Source organism: Durio zibethinus, chromosome 13 (assembly GCF_047325235.1).
Source record: "Durio zibethinus cultivar Kanyao isolate XHJ-2024 chromosome 13, ASM4732523v1, whole genome shotgun sequence".
Lineage (NCBI taxonomy): Eukaryota > Viridiplantae > Streptophyta > Magnoliopsida > Malvales > Malvaceae > Durio > Durio zibethinus.
This window is the reverse complement of record NC_143174.1, coordinates 17,074,473-17,091,249: the sequence shown is the minus strand read 5'-3', so window position 1 is coordinate 17,091,249 and position 16,777 is coordinate 17,074,473.

Below are 16,777 nucleotides of genomic sequence, written 5' to 3'. Positions count from 1 at the left end.
ATTTTGAAAAAAAAAAAAAGTGTTTTAAAAGTAAAGAGGAAGCAACCTAATTAAAATGTGGTAGTTTTTTAAAATAGAGAAGCAAGTACTTTTTTTTTTTTTTTGAAAATTTTTTTTTTATAAAAATAATAAAATAATATATATTTAATTTTATAAAAATTTAATAAGTGAATTAATATCAATCAATTGTGACACGAATTGCCCTATTCCATGTCATGCAACAGGCCCTAGAAAATCTGAAGAAAGAAAGAGATCCTGATATAAATGGACCTCACATTGGACTCGAATGATTCATTTTGGTGAGTAATATTTAAGCCCACAACCGTGAGACAAAAATCATTGCAATCCGCAATTGATTAAATGAAAATTCTGCTTTGGAAGAATAAATTTATTCTTTTAATAATATTTCAAATGTTGATTTACATGTAATAATAGTGATTATGACTATGTTTTATTGAACTCATGAGGAATATATTTTGTTTGATATTGTCAACTTGCCCAATGTGGCGTAGAAGATAGAAAAATTGCAACAAAACAAATGTTTGGAGGAAAACGCCACAAAATCTTCCTAAATTTTAAAAATATTCTGAGCACATGGACTGAACAATTCTCTCTCTCTCTCTCTCTCTAATTGTATGCAAGTAGCAGGGATGAATAACATACATGCAAGATGTCAAAGTCTCAACGAATCAACTTTTAATTACTACAATGCATAAACAATATTCCAACCACATGATTGTCTTCATTATTTATCCCTTCAATCTAACACTGTTGCACGTTTTACTAAACATGTGCTTGGGCTTGACCAACTAATTTTTTGGAGCCATTTAAGAGTTATACGGGCGCACATACATACATATATATATATATATATGATTTTTTTCTCTTAATTTAATAGTTGAAAGTCATGTAAGCATAGGTTTGAGCTTGTCATCCTCCATTCCCCCTTGTAAGAGCACTAATCTTCCTTTGCAATCATAATATATATATATATATATATTCATCATCATAGGCTTTGAAGTACAACCTCTCTTATTATTTTTTTAGACCAGTCACTACAGGATTAAAATTTCATTTCTCCACTTAATTTTTATCTTCCTCTCTATTCTTATCAAGTTAAGTTTAATTTATTATTTAGGTTGAATTTGGCATTAGCTTGCCATAAAAAAGATTGCAATTTGCTATATTATAGTGGTCATATTAACGGTATCCTGATTGCCAAATCATTAAAAATCACACATAATTTTATGACAGTCATATATTCAGTTAATCATATTATTATTTACGAAGTATAATAATAATAAAAAAAGAATCAAATCAAATTTTACAACATTCTCAACTTTATACTCTCTTTGCTCTCTTCGGCTATCTTCTATTTCTTTTTTCTTCTCATTCTAACCCTCTCTAAAAATCTTATCTTGTGGGTGATCGGTCATATTCTGTGTAATTTCATTAAAAATTGAACCATATTTTAGAAGTTGAATGATACGATGGTGAATATAAAAATGGTAGATATAAGACAAAATAGTGACGTGCACATGGAGATTTGGGGATATCTTTTCATGTCAATATTAATGATGAGGTAAGTGGTCTGCGTTCCAAAAAATTCAAAGGACCAGCCTGGGCAAATCCCTTAAACTGCGGCCTACTTGAAGAACACAACATAATTCTATCACATCACCTTCCAAAAAATCCCCTCCCCCCACCCCTTTTCTTGCTAACTGGTGAAACCGCGTATAGGCTAATAAAGTCTGTTTTAAGTAGTCAATTTAATTCCTTCCCTTGACTAATCCCATAAAACACCCAAAGAAAATGAAAAGCAGAAGAGAAAGACAAACCCGAAACTTCTTTCAATTCTACATTCGTAGTTGTGAGAATATTTAGCTAAATGTCCTCCATAATATATAATGTCGGTGTCTTTTACTCCGTTAGTTTTAAAAAATTACATACTTGTATGATTATATTTGAAATTAAAATTAAATAAAATTTAATTAAATTAATTCATGTAATTATTTTTTACAAGATTTTATATTTGTAATTAAAAAAAAATTATACTCTCCCTTGCTAATTTGGCAAAACTCTTATGGGCTAGGGCTGTTCAAACCGCTAACTGCTTCCAATTAAACAAACTTTTGTCTTTTTTGACCAAGAAAACAAGCAGAAAGAAAATCTGTTCATGTGTGTATGCAAGCTAAGAGGCAGCAAATAATTGATGTTTGTAATTGATGGAGATATTATTGCATGGTCTTAACCCAACATTTTCTCAAACTTTTTCTCATCCGTTCAATTGACTGTGTGTGCATGTGACGTTGTAGGATTTGAAGGGAAAGAACATGTGAAAATAGACAGGCCCGCGTGTACTCAGCTCGCCACTCTGAACCCCACCTTGGCTAAGAAAGGACAGCTATATCCATCATCAATTCATCACCCACGTTAAGTTTTTGCGTGCCATATCATATCAAACGCGTTTGCAACGTGGGTCCATAACCATTTGATGCAATGTGGGTCCATCGCACTTTAGCTCATTTCATTTTTTGACGTCTCTTAATATAGAATTATCAGTCCAAGGTTAGCTGTAATCCAAGAGTGAGACCAACTTTTTTAATGTTTTTCTATCCAATGACTGATGTGTTCTTTTCTTGTTTCCATTCGTGAAAGAACTTGCAAACGGTACTATATGCCTTTGAAAATTTTGGAGTGCTACTGATGTACTGATACTAGCAATAGGGTTAATTATTAATACGATATTCTTTTCTTTTATTTTAAATATTTTATAAAAAAATTTATAATCAATAAAAAATTAAAAAAATCATATATTTTAATCAAATAACTAATAAAAATATAACATTCATAATATAACATTAATAAATTTATTTTTTTTGTAAATTTATTTATTTATTTGTATCATATAAGTTTTTAAAAATTTTGAAAATAAATGAATATTGAAACTAAAAGAAAATTGCAAGCGGTGCTTGAAATTTAGAGGGGAGTAATTTTTTTAGAATCTTATAAAAAGTGTTGGAAAGATTTTGGAAGTATTTCGATGAAAAATATTTTATTTACTTTTTAATAAAATATTTAATAAAAAATAAAAGTTGACAAAATAACAAATAAAAATAAATAAAATTTTTTTATAAAATTTTAAATTAATCTCACGATAGAGTTTTTTCAAGTAATATAAGTTTCTTGAATACTCTTAAAATAATAATTTTTGTCTTATCAAAATATTGAAAAAAATATAAAAATTTTATAAATTTTCAAATAATAAAATTTAATTAAAAATAAAAAACTATTTAGATATATTTTTTAAAAATAATATTAGATTAATTGATATTATTTTTGATGAACGGTGTGAGGATGTTAATATATTATCTACAAATAGATTAATCAATAATATACAATAACAGTAGTCCTCAAGTGGGACAACTTTCAATTAAAGGGCAACCCAAATCACTTTTTATTTGTTAAATAATTATTGGTTGATAAAAATTTTAATAAATTATTGGGTTTGACAGATAATAATGTATTAAGTTTAATTGGATTTAAAAAAAAGGAATGTGAGAGTTTGGACCATGTTATATTGAATTAGGTATGCGTTTTATAGTAAGTTTCGAGTTTTTATAATTTATTAGTTACAATAAAATAAAATAGACTAATAAAAATATAATAATAATTATAAATATAAAAAGAAATTAAAAAACATAAAAAGTTACTTTCCTTTTTTTTTTTTTTTCATTTTTTGTTTTAAATACTTTATAAAAAAGTTTATAATCTATAAAAAATTAAAAAATTATATATTTTAATCAAATAACTAATAAAAATACAATATTCATAATACAACATGCATAAATAACAAAAATATAATCGTAGATATGAAATACTATATATATTTTAATTTTAATTTATTATAATATTTTATATATTTATTTTTTTATTATTTTTATATTAAAATAATTAGTCTATCTTAACGTATAGGAGGATTAATTCAAATCCAATGTAATGTTTATCCACCGCTCAATTACAACTTTTTTTTTTTTTTTTGAGGCATGAGCTCAATCAGAACTTTAGAAGTAAAAAAAGAAGAAAGTGATAAAAAGAAAAGAAGAGTACTGGGGGCGTAGAAATCAGGATATTGTTGAGATAGCATATATGTTGCAAATTGCTTCGTCACTATATCATAAATATACTTTCAAGAACATCGAAAGGTACCTGTTCCACTTGTAAAGTAACCCACCTTCTTCCCTTTTTTATTTTATTTTATTTTTTATTATAAAATAGTCTATAATCTAAAGTTAAAGTAATTGTAGGTGTTGAAATTTGAATTTCAAGATCTAGTAGATGTCATTTTCTAAAAGTCGTTATATAAACGAATCGAGTTAAATTCCAATTCGTTACCATAATTACGAAAATATCCTCATACTATAATTACGAATATACCACTTATATTATAATTGGATAAAATTATTATAATATTTTTTAACCATAGTTACAAAAAAATATCTTTTTGATTGCTTCATATAATGCCTATCCAATTATAATTATGAAAATACCCATTATATTATAATTGACCAAAATTACTATAATGTCTTTTAAGTATAATTACAAAAATACAATTTTTGATTGCTTCATAATTAGTTATTAAATTTTAACATCTATACAATAATGTGAAATTGGTCCCCGTAGAAATGATCATAATAATTTTTTAATTACTTGATAATTGAATTACATGCATTCAAATTGACTGTAATATCATTCTTTTATGATTAACTAAAATTATTATAATGCCCCATCTTAACATAATTATTAAAATACTCCTTTTACTATAATTATCCAAAGTTACTATAATACCCCTACAATCATAATTAAGAAAATGCCTTCCTTCCATTATATGCCAAAATTACAATTATACCCCTTTTACGAGAATTAGGAAAATACCCCATCATATTATAATTTATCAAAATAACTATAATACCCTTTACTATAATTATGAATATACCACTCATATTATAGTGGAGTAAAATTACTATAATACCTTCTAACAATAATTACAAAAGTATCTTTTTGATTATTTCATATAATGTCTTTGTTACCATAATTATAAAAATGCCACTCAAATTATAATTGGTCAAAATTACAATAGTGACCCATTAAGCATAATTACAAAAATAACCTTTTGATTGCTTTATAATTACTTATTAAATTTTAATATTCATACTATATGAAATTAATCCCCTTAGAAATGATCATAATACTCTTTTAATTACTTACAAATTAGTTACATGCAACTAAATTGACTTTAATGCTCGTTTTTCTATGATTAATTAAAATTATTATAATGCCATTTTTAATATAATTACAAAAACACTTTTCTTACTATAATTGTCCAAAGTTAATATAATACCTCTACAATCATAATTTCCAAAATTACAATTATGCCTTTATCATAATTATGAAAATATCTCTTATATTATAATTTTTCAAAATAACTATAATACCCTTTAACCATAATCACTAAAATACATTCTTACTATCATTACGAATATGCCACTCATATTATAATGGGCTAAAATTACTATAATACCCTCTAATTGTATTACAAAAAATGCCAATTTAATTGCTTCATATAATGCCTCTGCTATCATAATTATAAAATACTCATCATATTATAATTGCTTAAAATTACTATAATGCCTTTAATCATTATTATAGAAATATCCTTTTGATTGCTTCATAATTACTCATTAAATTTGATATTCATACAATAATATGAAATTAATCCCCTTAGAAATGATCATAATGCCCTTTGAATTACTTAGCAATTGAATTATTTGCATCCAAATTGATTGTAATGCCCTTTTTTCTATGATTAACTAAAATTACTATAATGCCATTCTTAACATAATTACTAAAATACCTCTTTTATCGTATTTGCCCAAAGTTAATATAATGCCCGACAACCATAATTATGAAAATGCCCTCCTACCATCATATGCCAAAATTAAAATTATGTCTCTCCTACCATAATTACGAAAATACATTTATGTCTCTCCTATCATAATTATGAAAAATACCTTTCATATTATAATTTGCCAAAATAACTATAATACCTTTAAACCATAATTATGAAAATGCCATCTTATTGGTTAAAATCACTATAATATCCTCTACCATAATTAGAAAAACATGCCCTTTTGATTGCTTCACATAATGCCTTTCTTACGATAATTACGAAAATAGTCTTCATATTATAATTGATCAAAATTATTATAATATCCTTAAAGCATAATTACAAAAATACCTTTTTGATTGCTTCATAATTATGTATTAAATTTTAACATCTATATAATTATATGAAAGTGATTCTCTTGGAAATGATCATAATGTCCTTCTAAATTACTTAACAATTAAAGCACACATATCCAAATCGAATGTAATGCCCCTCCTTTTAAATTAACTAAAATTATTATAATGCCCTTCTTAAGATAATTACTAAAATGCCTATTTTACCATGATTGGCCAAAGTTATTGTAATGCTCCTGTAATCATAATTACAGAAATGCCTTTCTACATCATTGACCAAAATTACTATAATATCCCTTATCATAACAATTTTTCATTAGGGAGGACTCGATCGCTAAACTTGATGAAAATTTTCAGAGTCGTCATTAATCTTTTTTTTAGGGTGTGACTGGTCACCCAAAAATATTATCTTTTAACAAAAATCTTAAAATTAATTAAGATTTATTAAAAGATATTTAGGTTTACGAAATCAGGATTAGGTTTGAGAGTACGGTTACAAGTGAAGAAAGTATCAGTACTCTCACATCGCTTGTTTAAAGAACAGTACCAATTAAACATGTGTAATCCTTTAATTTTGATGATATGATCTTTTTTATATTTAAATTTAATTTCATAAAATTTATGTATAAAAAAAATATTTTGTTGTCAAATTAGTACTATCATTATTTTCATATTATATAAATTTTCTAACGCTTTGACATAATTTATAGAAATACTTATTTAGAGAAATTTAGAAAAAATCGACCATTAACAAAATTTTTGAAATTTCATCATAAGATATTTTATTTATTTATTAAAACTAATTTTAGGGTTATCTCGACCTTTTGACGAAATTTTAAAATTTTATTATATTAATTTTATAATTATCTTGACTCTTCGACAAAATCTTAAAAATTTTAAATAGATTTAAGGATCATCTCAACCTTCTAACAAGATCTTAAATAAAATTATTTTTTTATTGATGATAATTAAGAGATTTAATTAAATATTTAATTAATTTTTATTGTGATTATTTTTCTTATTATTTAAATAAATCTTTATTTAGTAAAAATAATTTTTTTTGAATTATCACAAGTCTTTAGTGAAATCCAAAAAAATATATTTTTTTAATAATTAAGAGATTTATTTAAAGAAATATTTTTATTTTTATTTTTTATTATTATTTAAATAAATATTTATTTAGTGAAAAATAGTTTTAAAGTTATTCCGACTCACTGACAAAATCTAAAAATATTTTTTTAACTTGCAATAATTAAAAAAAATTGAATCTTTTAAATTTTTTTTAAAATTAAATTTTTAGAAGATTTATTCAAATAAATAATTGTTTTAGTATTTTTTATTTTTATTTTTTAGCAAAAATAATTTCTTGAATTATGCCAATACCTTGGCAAAATTCAAGAAATATTTTTACCTGAAAAATAATGAAAAATAACTCATTTTATTTTTCTTTATTATTATTATTATTATTATTACGTTTATCCTTTTATTTTTAAATTAACATTTTAGTATTTATTTATTTTTATTATTTTACATTTTTTATTATTACTGATAATTACTTATTTTTAGTAAAAACATATATGTAAATATATAAATATTATAAATCATGAATTGTAAAAAAAAAAAAAATCTTAAACAAATAACAAAAAATAAAAATAATATGAAAAAAGAAAAACTTACACATGGGTCAAGTCATCAGCGGATTGAGCGTATATCTTGTACGGGTCACTACACAGGTCAGATGCTAAAACGACGTTGTTTTGGTGGCCTTGAAAAGGCATCTATTTTTTTTCCTTTCTTCTTTCAATCTAAGAACCAGACTCTATCTCTCTAAAAACCCAACTATCTTGTTGGCCATCGTGAAACCTAGATTTCAGTTGATTGCCGCCATGTGCCAGTGGCTGAAATTTTTAATGATGCCCAGAATCTTCAATGATGCCGAAAAATTTAAAAATTTTCAGATTCCGATGATGTACCTAGATTTCGATGGTCAGAAAATTCATTTGATCACTGAAAATTCAAAATTTTCATATTCTAATGACCAAAAAAAATTTTGAAAAATTTTGAAAAGTTTCTAAATTTTTTTTTCTATTCTAAACACTTTTTCTAAAATAGATTTTTCAAAAAAGAAAAATCCAAGCCTTCTAGATGAAGGTGTCCAATTTTGATTAATGTTTTTTTGTTTATACAAACAAATTTTTTTACTGGTAGTTCCTCTTTAGGAGGACTGCGGTGTTGTTGTTTTTTTTTTTTCGTGTGTTTCCCTTTTTTTTTTTTTTGTAAAACCCAGTAACCTAACCCTCTCTTTGTTCATTTTTTTTTTATAGTTTTCTTCCCCCTAGGTTCTCTATTATTTTTATCTAAAAGTTGATTGATTTAAAAGGTTGATGTGAGATCAAATCCTAGATTTTTAGGCATACAAACCCCTGATTTTTGCTGCCAAGTTAGACAGATGCAATGCTTTTAGTGCATTAATTGCACTAGCTTTAGAGAAGAAAAAAAAACTTATGGCAGCTTGATTTTAATTGCTAGAGTTTAGCTTGATTTCGACTGTCAGAGTTGAAACAAATTTTGAGTTTTTTTTTTCTTTTTTAAAATTTTATTATTATTATTTATTTATTTTTGTTTTGGACAAAACAGGTGTCTATCGCTATCCTTCTTTGCTCATTGTTGAAAATAAAGAATATGGCAAAGAAAAAAAGATGGCTATTTTTTTTAGATGATGTTATAAACATGAACACCTTTCGCCCTCTTTTTTTTTTAAAGAAAATTTGGAAGGCTTCTCTAAGCAGAGGTTTGACAACTTTTAAAAATTTAAAAGCTCTTCTAAGTAAAGGCTCAACAACTTTTAAAAATTAAAACGGTTCCTCTAAATAGAGGCTATGAAACTTTGAAAATAGCTCCTCTAACCAAAGGCTATGAAACTTTAAAAAAAACTCCTTTGACCAAAAGCAATGAAACTTTAAAAGACTCTTTTAAGTAGAGGCAATGAAACTTTAAATGGCACTTTAAAAATGCTCATTTAACCAAAGACAATGAAACTTTAAAAGACGCCTCTGAGTATAGGTAATGAAACTTTAAATGACTCATCTAAGCAGAGGCAATGAAACTTTAAATGGCTTTTCTGAGTAGAGGTTATGAAACTTTGAAAAAACCTCATTTGACCAAAAGCTATGACACTTTTAAAATGCTCCTACGAGTAGAGATAATGAAACTTTAAATGGCTCTTTTGAGCAAAGGCAATGAAACTTTAAAATGGCTCATTTAAGCAGAGGTTATGAAACTTTAAATGGCTATTTTAAGTAGAGCCAATGAAACTATAAATAGCTATTCTGAGCAGAGGCAATGAAACTTTAAATTAAAATTCTGAAAGGTTTTATAGATTATGCCCTTTGGTCTTATAAATCATACCTAATTTTGAAAGATTCCTCTAACTAAAGGCTCATAAAATTAAAAGCTCCTCTAACTAGAGGCTATGAAACTTTGAATTTAAAAGGCTTCTTTAATCAAAGGTAATAAAACTTTAAAACTTAAAACGCTCTTCTGACCAAAGGCTATAACACTTCAAAGAAAGCTTCTCTGACTAGAGGTAATAAAACTTTAAATAACTCATTTAGTCAGAAGCAATGAAAATTTAAATTAAAAATCTGATAAGACTTTTAGATTATACCCTTTGGTCTTACAAATCATATCTAATTTTGATGCCTCTAACTAGAGGCTTTTAAAATTAAAAGCTCATTTGACTAGAGGCTATGAGACTTTAAATAGCTTATTTGACCAAAGGTAATGAAACTTTAAATAGCTCTTTTAACCAAAAGTTATGAAACTTTAAATTTAAAAAACTATTCTAACTAAAGGTATGAAACTTTAAATGACTTTTCTGACCAGAGGCTATAAGACTTTAAATAGCTTGTTTGACCAAAGGCAATGAAATTTTAAATTAAAAATATGAAAAGTAATGATATTTGAAAAATTCTTTTAAACAAATGGTTTACATCTTTTTCGCTTTTAACTTTTCCTTTTATTGGTCTTGGATTGTCCTAAACCTATAATTCTATTGTGTCACATGTATGCATGGAGGACATTTTCATGTTTTTGCAATGTCATGCAATGAATGATGATCATAATGCAAATGCACTTATGATGCAAATGAAGAGGCCATCTTTTTTCTTTGTCATTTTCTTTGAATCCTCAAAATTTCTCAATGTTTGTTTCCCTTCTTCTTCTTTTAAATCTTATGCATTCTAATAGCTGGTAAAGTTTAACTAAGGTTTTTCTTAATAATTTTTCATATTCAATGTTTACCACTTTTATGACTTATAGGCCTCTTTTTTCATCGACCTTTATTCCTTGCTATTTTGCTTATCATTTTGAATTTCTTTCAAAATAATGTGTGTATCTTTCATGATCATTGTCACTCATTCATTATCTTTTGAATTTCGTGACAATTACAATACATTGTGCATTTTTCTTTTTAATGAAAGGGATAAAGGAAGGATAAACAAATGTGTATTTTATTTCAATAAAAGGGAAAAGTATTTCATGTATCATTATCCAAAAAGATATAACAAGTAATACATAACGAATATTCAGATAATCATGAACTAATTCTTTATGATTTTTTTTGAAAACTCTTGATTGATGCCCCTTAATTTTTTTAAAAAGTAGCAAACCAAGCTAACCTAAAACCAATAAGATCTTATGGTACATATTGAGAATTACCCCACTCCATTCAATACTTCTTTATTTAAGTCACCCTTTCATATTTTAAACTTAGATATCTCTTCGGTTTGTGTCACCTTTTTACCTTTTTTTAGGCATAGTATTTCTTTAAGCGTAATACTTTTTTACTACATCAAAGTTGACTGGATTTGACAAATCATCCTTATCCATTCTTACCAAGATCAGTTTCCCACAAGAGAACCTTTTTTTTACCACATATGGGCTTTTCCAATTGGGAGTCCATTTTTCTTGATAATCCTATTGGTTAGGAAGAATCTTTTTCAAAATTGAATCTTTTTCAAAAAAATTATCAAAGTTGAACTTTCTTGTCATGAGCTCACATCATTCTTCTTTGATACAATTAACAATGGCAAAGTGTAACTAATCTCTTTTCTTCAATGAGATTCAATTATTTATAATAAGTGCAGACCCATTCAGCTTCTTCTAACTTGACTTCTATGAGAACACGTAAGGAAAGAATTTTAATTTCAATGGGCAAAACTACTTCCAACCAATAAACAAAAAAAAATGGCGTAACCTTTATAGATGTATGAATTAAAGTTTAATAAATATGTAATGCAAATGGTAGCTTTTTATGCCAATCTTTATTCACATTTGTCATTTTTTCAATAATTCTTTTTATATTCTTATTAGTTGCTTCACCTGTCCTATTCATCTTTAGATGATAAAGCATCGATTTATAGTGTTTGATTTTAAATTAAACACAGACTTCACTTATCATTTTATTATTCAAATTAAAAGCATTATCTGAAATGATCCTTTTTGAAAGTCTATATTGACATATGATCACTTTTTTATGAATTTGCAAACCACCATTCTTATCACATTAGCATATAAAACTGCCTCTTACCACTTTGTGAAGTAGTCAATTACTACCAAAATCAAGTATTACCAAAGTGAAGTAGACAAAATGTAAAGGGATATAGAGTAATGTAAGTAATTGCAATAAAAGAGGTAAAAAAGATGGACAAATGCTCTATGCTTGTCATTTATTCAATTAAAAATGAAGAAACCAACAGCATACAATACACTTATCATTTTTAACAAAAACATTTAGATTAAGTTCAACACATTACTTTGAAAAAAATTTAAAAACAATAGGCAACTCTTCAACATGCTAATTCTTTAATTCTGCATCAGGAGGAGTAATATACAACCATGGATTTCTTGGATCTTCGTTTACCTTTTTGTCACCCACCATTTGTATTAAAAATTTAATGAAGATATCTTCTAATGATGGCGTAGGCCCTTTCTTTATGCTTCATGCTATATTTGGATAGATATAGCCAGCTGAAATTAAAGTCTCGTAGAGGGAAGGAAAAGATAGGCCTTTAGTTTTTACCTTTTACCCCAGAAAATGAACCAACCTATTTTTTTTTCTCTCTTTCATGAACTTTATCGTTCTTTTTCAAGTTGGCTTATATCCCAGACCAAATCGATAATCTTTTTTATGTATTAACCATGGTCATTTCATCCTTTACAAGTCAGTTGACACTTGTTATCCTTTTTTTACCTCTTCTTTAAGAGTCATCTTGAAAGTTTTGGATAGACATAGAGTAAATACCTTTAATCTTTCTCCTACATAGGTTGTATTAACAAATTCAAAAGATTTGAAAAAACATTTTAAAGCTTCGTTAGCTACTTCAATATTTAATACAGTTGATGGTTTAGTGGTTAACAGATCTTTTTCATTGTTAATAATGACCACCTTTTCATCAATTATAAATTTTACCTTTTGACCTAAAGTGGAAGAGACAGTTCTTATCATGTGAATCCATGGTCTTCCTAAAGTTATAGGAAAGAGTGATATCCATTACTTGAAAGACTATATCAAAAGTACATAGGCCAATTTAAATTGACAGTTTAATATCGCCTATCTTTTTACGGTGAGTCTTATTAAAAACCCTTACTATCAAGTGACTCATCTTCATGTAAGACATGTCAACTAGCAGTCTAGATAGTGTAGTCATAAACATGACGTTCAAAAGGATCCATTATCAATAAGTACTTTGGCCAGTATGTGATTCTTGTATCTTAGAAAGATATGTAAAGCCTTGGCATCGCCTTTACCACCAGGTGAAATTTCATTATAGCTAAATGATATAAAATTCCCCATTGTGATGTTTCTCATTATGTGATCAGGTTTCTTCATAGATATATTATGAGCTACATAAGCCTCATTGAGTATTTTGAGCAAGATGTTTCTATGAGGTTCAGAATTCAACAATAATAAGAGCATGAAAATATGAGTTGATAAGTGATTCAATTACTCCACCACATTATACTAACTGTGCTTAATAAGTTTTAAGAACTCACAAGCTTTTTTTTCATAATCGAATTCATATGTTCTAGGATTGGGGTCGGGTGAGTTTCTTAATTGTTGAGTGGTCTATCTTCTTTTACTAAACTCATATCCTTTTCATTTTTTTTTCATGCTCTCTCAAGTGCTTTTGGGTTATAGCACTGTCCATTTCAAGTTATGCGCCTACATCAGTTATATTTGCTACGTTTGTATCATATAAGCCAGATTGAAAGGGTCCATTATCCAAACCTTGTGATATAATAGTACAATCATATTTTCAAAGGACTACTTTATCAGTTTTGTACAAGAATGAGCTAAGGATCCCAATTGTCACTTTTGGCATAGTTGTACAAACTAGTTTATTAATTTTAGCACTCGATTTCTCATTATAAAAGATGGTGACAGGCTCAAAATTCATATGAACTAGCTTATCAACCTTAACACTTGATTTTTTTTCATAAAATATGGTAACAAGCTTAAAGCTTATTCGATAAGGCTTGCTCTTGGATGAATCTCTAGCTACAACATTCATCAAATTTTTTTCATATTCATCATAAAATTTGATCAATAAAGAATCTATCATCTTTTACAATTATTGTCTAAAGTTTTCGTAATTCTGAAGCGAATGACAAATTGCCCCTATATAGAATTCACAAATGTGATTAGAATTATATGTGAAACTCCTATTATTTAAGTTTTTTGGTATTGGGTGAATCATATTGGCTTTCACTAGGATAGCAAATATTTGATCTATAAGGGTTCTGATCTCAATTACTTTTTTTTTTAATATTTCGAGTTGTCTCACTACTTAAAGCATTTACTAATCCCATGCCATAATTGGGTAACGGATTAGCCTTCAAACTTGGTCCGACTTTGGTTGTGAAATTTAAAATTTCATTATAATTCAAGCTTTGCACCTTGCATTTAAAAGCTATATAATTTTTTAGAGAATGACTTGAATCCTATAATGATAGTTATAAGAAGCTTTAGGATCATACCACTTCAGATATAAAGGTTTTAAAGGCTTTATGGGTTGTCAAGCCATCAAGTGCTTTTGGAATAATTGAGGAAATAGTTTCACGTAAGCCATAGGAATTGGATCAAATGTTGTTGCTCTTGATTATTTTAAGGTTCATTTTGATTAAAGTCTGTGGTGTTTGACAGAGGGAAAGGTTATGGTAAATGTGCTTGGGGATGAAAATTGGTTTGAAAGTTAGGTATTTGGTTTGCACTGGTTGGTAATGGTATGGGTTTTAGGAAATATTGGAAATGGTTGGCTAAAAAGGTTGGTATGCGGGATATGAGTGGTATGGAGTAAAAGGTCTTGGTTATAGTTTTTTAGCGGTGATAGCTTGCACTTATACTTCTTTCTTTTTGGGTGGTCTTTCTTTTTTTGATCTAAAAATAACACCCCCTTTAATCTTTTCATTTTTATTGGTATTTTTTATTATTTCACCCATATTCATCATATCAGTAAAGTTTTTTATGACAAGATCAATAAGTTTGTCCTAGTATGGTGCTCGAAGAGTATTGATGAACAGAATAGTTATTTCTTTCTTAGTGAGAGGAGGTGAACTTGGATGATAACATTTCACCATCTCTAGACATATTATTTAAAGTTTTCATTAGCTTTTTTTTTTTTTTCATGTTTTGTAAGGACAATTTATCTAGAGCCATATCTGTGACATGCTTGTATTGAATAATAAATTCTTTGGCCAAATTTTTTTATGAATGAATATGACTTTTGTCTAATTGCATATACCATCTGGCAATTGATCTGATAAGACTATCTTAAAAATAATGGTAAGCAACTTGTCATTGTTTGTATGTCTGATTTTTAGCAAAACATGATGATATATGCTAAGGGACATTTTGTTCCATCATAATTTTTAAAATTTGGTTTCTTAAACTTTGATGAGATTACCAGATCTGAAACTAAATTGAATTAATTTGTATCAATTATGCCAAAAAATTCACACCTTCAATAACTTTCAAGCTTTTTTCTAAAAGATCTAATTTTTGCTATGTTTTTATATTCTCAGATTGTTTAGATGTGCTTTGTTTTAGTTTCTCTTGTTCTATTGGATCATTTAAATTTGAGGCCATAATAAGCTCTATATGACTTGCCCTAATATTTAAACCAACATGTCATTGACTTCATGGTTAAACCGTAAAGGGAAGTAAATTAAACTGCCCACGTGGTTGCTTTTTAGGTTGTGTCATTTATGGATGCACTTAATGAAATGTTTAAGCATAGGGTGGAGTGAACCCTGGTAGATATAACCCTGGTGGATATAATGGATCTTCCTTATCATTGATATTTTTTTGGGCTTGAGGTTTTTTTTTAGTGGTCATTTTTTTAGCTACCCATTTTTCTTTGGTCATTTTCCTTATCATGTCCATCATTGTAGTTATTTCTTTTTTAGTCTCTTCTTGAGACCTAGTAATTTGTTCTATCAACTCTTGTTGAGATCTAATTATCTATTCTTGTATCTTAAACTAAGTTTTTGGCATCCTTTTCATTTTAGATGCTTGTTTGTTTTCCACGATTTTGACTTGTGAACGAGTATTGTAACGATGACGAGTAGTCTAATCTATGCTTTTTGTGTCTTAACTATTCTTGCACCTGATCGAGTTAAGGGAAACTCTTTGAGATTTATTATTTGAAGGTTTTTTTTTTTTAAGTCATCATACATTTTATTTAAAAATTTAACACTGAATAAAACCATTTATAATGTATGAATGCATGAATGCAAATGATATGCTTGTTATGTATCCAATACTTGTAAAAAATTTTAAGTTTAAACTTGAACCTCCAGATCATAAAATCACATTATTCAAATTATAACATTATAACCTTGAGTTTGCCATACTATCTTGCTGAAGACTTTTGACATTCAAATTACAATATTAAAATCTTTAAAAGAAGTGCCTACATGCTTGTGCTATTCATAAATACTATTTAGAAAATTAGTTGGTTGTGCTATCCTAGGTAGACTTCTTCCTTTACTTGTTTAACTTTTTAGGCCATGTCTCTTACTTTGAAGCTGACCTTTTTTATTTGTTCTACCAAGCAAATGGCTTAAGATTCCTTCAACATACATTTTTCCTTCCAATATTGAGCTTCTTTGGTTCTAAGTTTGAATTGATCTCGTTCTTTTCTCAAGACTTGAATGGCTTTACATTGATAGTGTATTTGCTATTTCAAGTCATCCACGAGACCTTGTAGTATCTTTTTTTTCATAGATTGGCTAAGCTCATCTTCTCTAGTCAACAAATTGGACTTAAGCTATTTTGCATTCTTTTTGAATTTTTTAAGCTCAATGATCATTGAAATGAAGGACTTATACAAGCTTTTGGAAAATTTTTTTTCTTTTCAAGCCTTTGAAATTTTACTTCACGTTCCTCAGTTTTATCTTTCCATTTATTAATCTT